Source organism: Pseudophryne corroboree, chromosome 7 (genome assembly GCF_028390025.1).
Source record: "Pseudophryne corroboree isolate aPseCor3 chromosome 7, aPseCor3.hap2, whole genome shotgun sequence".
NCBI lineage: Eukaryota > Metazoa > Chordata > Amphibia > Anura > Myobatrachidae > Pseudophryne > Pseudophryne corroboree.
In genome coordinates, this window is record NC_086450.1 from 327,144,206 (window position 1) to 327,151,766 (window position 7,561).

Below are 7,561 nucleotides of genomic sequence, written 5' to 3' on the forward strand. Positions count from 1 at the left end.
GAGCCCCTAGTGTGCATCCAGCTTAGCCGGGCACAAGATTCTAACTGAGGTCTGGAGGAGGGTCACAGTGGGAGGAGCCAGTGCACACCAGGTAGTCCTAAAGCTTTCTTTAGTTGTGCCCAGTCTCCTGCGGAGCCGCTATTCCCCATGGTCCTTACGGAGTCCCAGCATCCACTTAGGACGTCAGAGAAATGGGGATTTTGCAACTGCGCCTGAAAAGTATGTGAATTTACAACGATTGGTAATATACCTGTTTAATTGATTAACACGATAGGCTACAAATGTAAATGCAAACACAATATTAAAAACTAATGATAAGAAATGAGAAAAAGAAAAAAGAAAAAGGAAAAAAGAAGAAAAAAGATATATACTAATTGTAGTCAATCTCACAAGGAAATTGAACAACGGGGCTAGCAAGACTTACAAAAGACAAACAACAAAAGACAAAAACTTTGGAAATATTTTGTATATGTGTGTATGTATACACAAAATAACCTGGAAAAAAGAAATCGTCCAAATGTTGTGCTAGAAAGGAGCGTGGCGTCCCACCTCCTTATTAATGCACTTGATGTTTGAGAAATTGTCTGTAACTGTATTCCTCCACACAGTCCTGATTAAATATATGCTCCAAAGTGTATTAACATTCCTCTGTGTTAAGGGTGAGTCTATTGCATGCAGTGATACTGAGCAAATGTCCTTTAAGTGATTCTTTTAGTCCAGCAGCGTTTAGGTGAAAGGGGGGTACCCCCGGTGGGTAAACGGGGGGGAATCCCAGAGGGATTGGTAATAAATAGCTCTGGACTGGCCGCTGTCTGACCTCCGTCTGGAATGGTGGAAAAACTCCTGTTTAAACAGACGCCGTCCACCAACCTGATCGATCCTGTGAGATCCTTGCCAGCTATATCTGTTATTAGAACCTCTTTGGCCAATAAAAATGCTAGTTCTGTATCTGTTGGGCAGGGTGCTGGGCAGGGTAATGTTGAAGGCTCTGTTGGGCAGGCCTCGCCTCAGGTAGTTCCTAAGCCGGGCTTGTCCTCTTATGCGGGTGCTGTCTCAAGTGGCAATAGGATTGTTGCTCCAAAGGTGTTTTCGGCTTCTGATCAGGCTGGTAAGCGTCGCAACTTGGTTTCACTTAAGTGGATAGGGGTTGAGGAACCCCCTTCTAAAGGGGATTTCCTGGAAATGGTGTTCTCATTGGGTTTCCATGCCCCTGATCTTTTTGCTTGCATCCACCCTGTAAAGACCCCTGACTACGACCTTAGTTTCATATCTTACCAAGGGCTGCGGGTGTTCTGGGAACAGTGGGAGCTAAAGAAGGGGTGTGAGCCGTATTGTCGCTATAAAGCGGCGGCTGTTACTCGCCAGGATAGAGTCCGTGCAACTGTATTGGTCAGGAATGAATCCCTCCCTGCTGCAGATATTGGCTATTGGTTAAGTCGATATTGCGACATCTTGTCTCCTCTGGTGAAGATTGATTTCACGAAAGGTGTGTGGGGTGGAGCCTGGTCGGCTGTGATCAGGCTTAGGCATAATGGTCAGGTGCCTTGCCATGTTCCCTCTGCTGCTTTCATTGGGAGAGACAAAATCCAATGTTTTTATCCTGGTCAACCTAGACAGTGTCACCGCTGCGGAGACTTTCGTCACCTAAGCAGTGACTGTACTGTCCTGAAATGTGCCCTCTGTGGTAAAACTGGGCACGTGGCGAGGGATTGTGGCAACGTAACCTGCAACCTTTGTGGGTGCGAAGGCCATCCTTATAGTAGGTGCCCCAAGGCCTCCCATAACCTTGAGGTTATGGGGGAAGAGCTAGAGAGGGAAATGGGGCGTCTTTTTGAGGAGGAGCGACGGGAGGTTGTAGAAAAGCAAGTGGTGAGGGCGGTGGTAGAGAAGAACAGTGTGGTGAGGAAGGTGTCTGCTGAGGTGGATAAAGATGGCTTTCAGGTGGTTGAATCTAAGTCAAGAAAAAGGTTGGCCAAAAGAAGGGATTCAGACCCTGGTATTTTTTCTGTTAATAGATTTCAGTTTAACTCTGAGGAAGAGTCTGAGGTGGAGGACAGTGATATCGTCTTATCTGAAGGGCAGCTTGTCCAGGTCCCAAAGGATAAACCCAAGAAACAAAGAAGGAGGTCCTCTGTTAAGAGTTCCTTTGGGGAAGTAGCGTCCGTGGTGGAGGGGAAGGGGTGTAGGAGGAGTGAAAGGAGGAGAAGAAGTAATGAGGTTGATAGTTCAGGTCAGGTGTCTTCAAAAGTTAGATCGGTGGTAACATCAGACACTGATGGGAAACCTCAGAGTTCAGTCGGGGAAGACGTGGGGGATTTTTCCTCCATGCCTTCCTGTACCCCTCAAATCCTTTCCTCATTGCCCCATGATCTCGTGGATCCTCCCCCTGTCCCTGTGGACCCTAGGTCCTTTCCCGCTTCTCAAGAAGCGGAGCCTCCTGATCCGGGTCCTCCTCATGATGATTTGAGCCGAGATATTTCTGCTGTTTTGGGGGAGGCTCGGGGCATGGACCTCTCTGTCTCTCCCACTGCAGGTGAGAGTGATACTGAGGAGGTGTTTGTTGGGGAGGATGATCCTCTTCCCTTGGGGACTAGTTTTAAAAGGTATGGCTCCGATGAGGAGTCAAGTAGGCAAGCAAAGAGAAAGTGATTGGGTCCTACCTTACAATCCAATGAAACATGGATCCCCAGCCTATACGATGTGCCACAATTAATGTGGCTTCCGTTTTGTCCGAACGTGCTTGTTTTATGGCCTTTGATTTTTTCAGCACAATTGAGGCTGATTTTTTATTTTTGCAGGAGACCAGGATTGGTGATCTGGCGGTTCTTCATAGAGCAAAGCGTGAATGGAGGCGTGGACCGTCTTTCTGGTCTCTTGCGGCCGAGCCGTACGGTGGGGTGGCGGTGCTTTTTACCGGTATGGTAACCGTGCACAGGATTGTAGAGTTACAGGTAGGTAGGTGTATGGTTTTGGATATCAACTTGAAGGGACAGAACCTACGGCTAATTAACATCTATGGGCCCCAGTCCCCAAGGGACAGGAGATGTCTCTTCACGGAGATAAAACCGTTTCTTTTTTCAGCCCGGCAGATTGTCTTTGGTGGCGATTTTAACGCTATCACTAGGCCAAAAGACAGGGGGGGCACAAAGACAACCCTGGGTCATGATTCCAATTTTTTAGCTAGCATGACTAGGGAGGCTGGTCTGGTGGATGTGTACGTTCGCCATTTTCCAGACCTCACGGGTTACACCTTTTATTGTGGTAGTCGTAGGTCTAGGATAGATAGGTTTTTTGTTAAGGAGTCCGCAAAAACTTTGCCTCCTGAGGTGAAGCTAGTAGAGTTCTCCGATCACTGTATTCTGAGTTTTGCTTTGAATGCTTCGGAAACCCCTCAGAAAGGACGGGGTCTATGGCGGCTGAATTCGGGGCTCCTGAAGGAGGAGATGGTGAGACAGTCCTTTAGAGATTTCTTTCAACTACAAGAGACTCTTTTGGAGGCAGGTTGGAGTAGATCCGAGTGGTGGGAGGAGTGTAAAAAGCGTACTCGGGGGTTTTTCCGTAGGCTGGTAGCCCGGAAAAACTTGAGAAAACAAAATGCCTACTATGACTTGCGAAGGAAACTTGATTTCTTGATCTCTGAGCGTGGAGATAGTGGGGAGATCTCTCGGGTGAAGGCTCGGTTGAGGGAATATCAATACAGTCGCATGGCTTCCTTGATTTTGGAGAGGGATTATGGAGCTTACCACTCACCTGATCCCTGTCAGAATTGTAGAAAGTCGGTTGATCTGAAGGAGGTGCGGGGTTTGGTTGATTCTCGGGGTGTCCTTCGTGAGGATAGGGAGGGGATTCTGGGGGTCATCAGATCCTACTACTCCGATCTTTTGTCCGAGCAGCCACTCATCAGAGAAAGGATGGAAAGGTTTCTTAGGGAGACACCTGGGCTCGGGGGCCTTGATGCCTCTTTTGACTCTTTGGGAAGTGATGTGACTGCGGAGGAGATCAGGAAGGCCATAGACGGTTTTCTATAAAGAAATCTACGGGCCCGGATGGCTTAACATCTGAATTTTTTAAGGCATTTTCGGACCTCTTGGTTCCTCATCTTGTGGAGGTTTTTAATGAGAGCCTGGCTGAGGGTTTGCTCCCTCCCTCCATGAGGTTGTCCGCCCTCATATTATTGTCCAAAGGTAAGGATCCATCTCGTGTTGAGAACTGGCGCCCCATCACTCTTCTCAATACAGACAGGAAGATTTTGGCAAAGGTGCTCTTCAATAGGCTGATGGAAGTTTCCGGGCTGTTGCTTTCTTCTTCTCAGCATGGTACCGTAAAAGGCCGTAGCACCTTTAGTGCTGTCCTTGGCATGCGGGAGGCTGTGGAGCAATGTCGTGCTGAGAAGTGGGGAAAGTACTTGCTGGCATTGGATCAGTCTAAGGCTTTCGATAGAGTCAATCATGAGTACCTGTGGGCCTTGCTTGAAAGGTATGGACTTCCAGTGAGGGTGGTGGATTGGCTTCACGTTATTTATAATCAGGCCGAGAGTTTCCCGCTTGTCAATGGTTGGGTAGGTCCTGCCTTCGCGGTTAACTCCGGTGTCCGTCAGGGTTGTCCCTTGAGCTCCCTTCTGTATGTGTTCGCAATCGACCCTTTCGTCAGGAGGGTTGAAAGTGGTGCACTCGAAGGGGTGCAATTGGGGCCGGAGTCTCTGCTGAAGGTGGTGGCCTATGCAGATGACGTCACGATTGTCGTGTCGTCTACGACTGAGGCACGTGATGTGGAACACCTTATCTGCGAGTACTCTGGGGCCTCGTGCTCCATGATAAACCAAGACAAATGTGAAGCTTTCTGGATGGGGGAGGAAGGTGAGGAGTTCAGCATTCCGGACAGCCTTCCCCGGGCCAATTCGTCAATCAAAATCTTAGGGATTTGGTTTAGTCGTGGTGATTATACCACTCTAAATTGGGTGAGTAGGCTGGAAGTTGCTGCCCGTAAAGTAGAGAGCTGGAGAAGATGGAAATTTTCTCTCAGTGAAAGGGTTAACCTGTGTAAGACTCACCTGATCCCGGTGTTTCTTTATGTCAGTTATGTGTGCTGTTTGCCTCAATCTTTGTGGTCCAGGATTTATTCTTTGTTCTTCCTGTTGTTGTGGGGGAACAGGATGAATCTCGTTAAGAGAGGCATCACCTACAGACCGAGGGCAGAGGGTGGACTTGGTATGGTCAACCCTGTGGTGTTTTCCACATCCACTTTTGTAAAGTTACATCTTGGGAGTCTGTTTTTGGAGGTCCCCCCTCGGTGGGTAGAAGGCTTTAGGGTTTGGGTGCACCCCTTCCTCAGGTCATGGATAGATGGCGGTCAGGTGAGAAACCTCCGAGTTGATAAATGCGGATACCTCCCGATCTACGTCATCTTGTGCTTGAAGGTGACAAGGCTATGGGGAATTTTGATGAGTGAAGTCAAAGGCTTCTCTAGAAGGGAGTTGGAGAGGAGCATTTTGCGATCTCATTTTTATGCCCAGCCATCGCTAAGGGACTGCCCGGGCAATGTATACTCAGCTGGGTTGAATCTGATTAATTCTCGGAGGATCCCACTGAAGTTCAGGGACATTGCCTGGCTTCTTTTTCAAGGGAAGCTTTATGTTAGGGGGAAGATCGGGTTTTGAGGTGCCATTGATCGTGTTTGCCCACGTGAGGAGTGTCCTGGGGTGGTGGAGACTGTGGACCACTTCTTGCTCGAGTGTCCCTTTAATGTAAAAATTTACAAAGCCGTTTCAGCCGCTTTATGCCTTTCGTGCCTTTTGGGGCTTAGTTACCCTGAGTGGGCGTATGGGGCGTTCAAAAAGAGGTTTGGGAGGTTTGATTTAGTCACCATTTACTTAGTTAGTTTAGCGGTCAGGTACCACACTTGGAGCGCACGGTGTCTAGTTTACCTTAGAAGGTTAGTCCTTCCCTGTACTGAGGTGGTTGGTACCATTCTTCACGAGGTAAAGAGGATGATGGATATGGATCGAGGGAGGATGGATGCCGTCAGTTGGTCCAGGCTTTGGCGCCATCTGAGACCCCCTTGAGTGGGTGGCTGAAGTCTTTCCTTCCTTTCATCCTTCTGGCTTTCTTTTCTTTCACCCCCTGTAGATTTTGTGTTATAGTTTTTTTTATGTTATGGTTCTAACATACGACTAAAAGCTCACCTCATTTTCTCTATGTTTGGATTTTGTTGTGTGTTATGGCTTGATTTTGTACATATTGGTCTGTATATTGCTATTGATTGTCTATTTGACAAACTATTATTAATCTTGCCAGTGCTATGGACTTTTGAGTTTATTTGGCATTGCCTCTTCATACACTAATCTGATATATTATGCCATCGTAGTCGGACTAAAGACTTTGGACAATATTATTTAAGTATGGCTTTTGGCTGGTATCACCTTTGTTTATGTAAGTTATTATTTTTTTCTCGTGTTTGTTGATTGCTTTGTTTTGTTGTTGCAATTTTTCTAATAAAAACATAGCCACTCCTAGATGGGCCAGGTGTTTGTGTCGCCACTTGGGTCGCTTAGCTTAGCCATCCAGCGACCTCGGTGCAAATTTTAGGACTAAAAATAATATTGTGAGATGTGAGGTGTTCAGAATAGACTGAAAATGAGTGGAAATTATGGTTATTGAGGTTAATAATACTATGGGATCAAAATGACCCCCAAATTCTATGATTTAAGCTGTTTTTTAGGGTTTTTTGAAAAAAACACCCGAATCCAAAACACACCCGAATCCGACAAAAAAATTTCGGTGAGGTTTTGCCAAAACGCGTCCGAACCCAAAACACGGCCGCGGAACCGAACCCAAAACCAAAACACAAAACCCGAAAAATTTTCGGTGCACATCACTACTAATATACCACCTCCCCCTCCCCAGCACACACTAATATGCCACCTCCCCATCCCCAGCACACACTAATAAACCCCCCTCCCCAGCTAACACTAATATACCACCTCCCCCTCCCCAGCACACACTAATATACCACCCCCCTACCCAGCACACACAAATATACCACCCCCTCCCCAGCACACACTAATATACCACCCCCCTTCCTCAGCACACACTAATATACCAACCCCCCTCCCCAGCACACACTAATATACCACCCCCCTCCCCAGCACACACTAATATACCCCCCCAGTACACACTTATATACCACCCCCCCTCCCCAGAAACACACACTTATATACCACCTCCCCCTCCCCAGCACACACTAATATACCACCTCCCCCTCCCCAGCACACACTAATATACCACCTCCCCCTCCCCTGCACACACTAATATACCACCTCCCCAGCACACACTAATATACCACCTCCCCCTCCCCAGCACACACTAAAATACCACCCCCCTCCCCTACACACACACTAATATAGCACCCCCTCCCCAGCATACACTAAAATACCCCCCCAGCACTCACTTATATACCCCCCCCTCCCCAGCACACACTTATATACCACCTCCCCCTCCCCAGCACACACTAATATACCACCTCCCCCTCCCCGGCACACACTAATATACCACCTCCCCAGCAC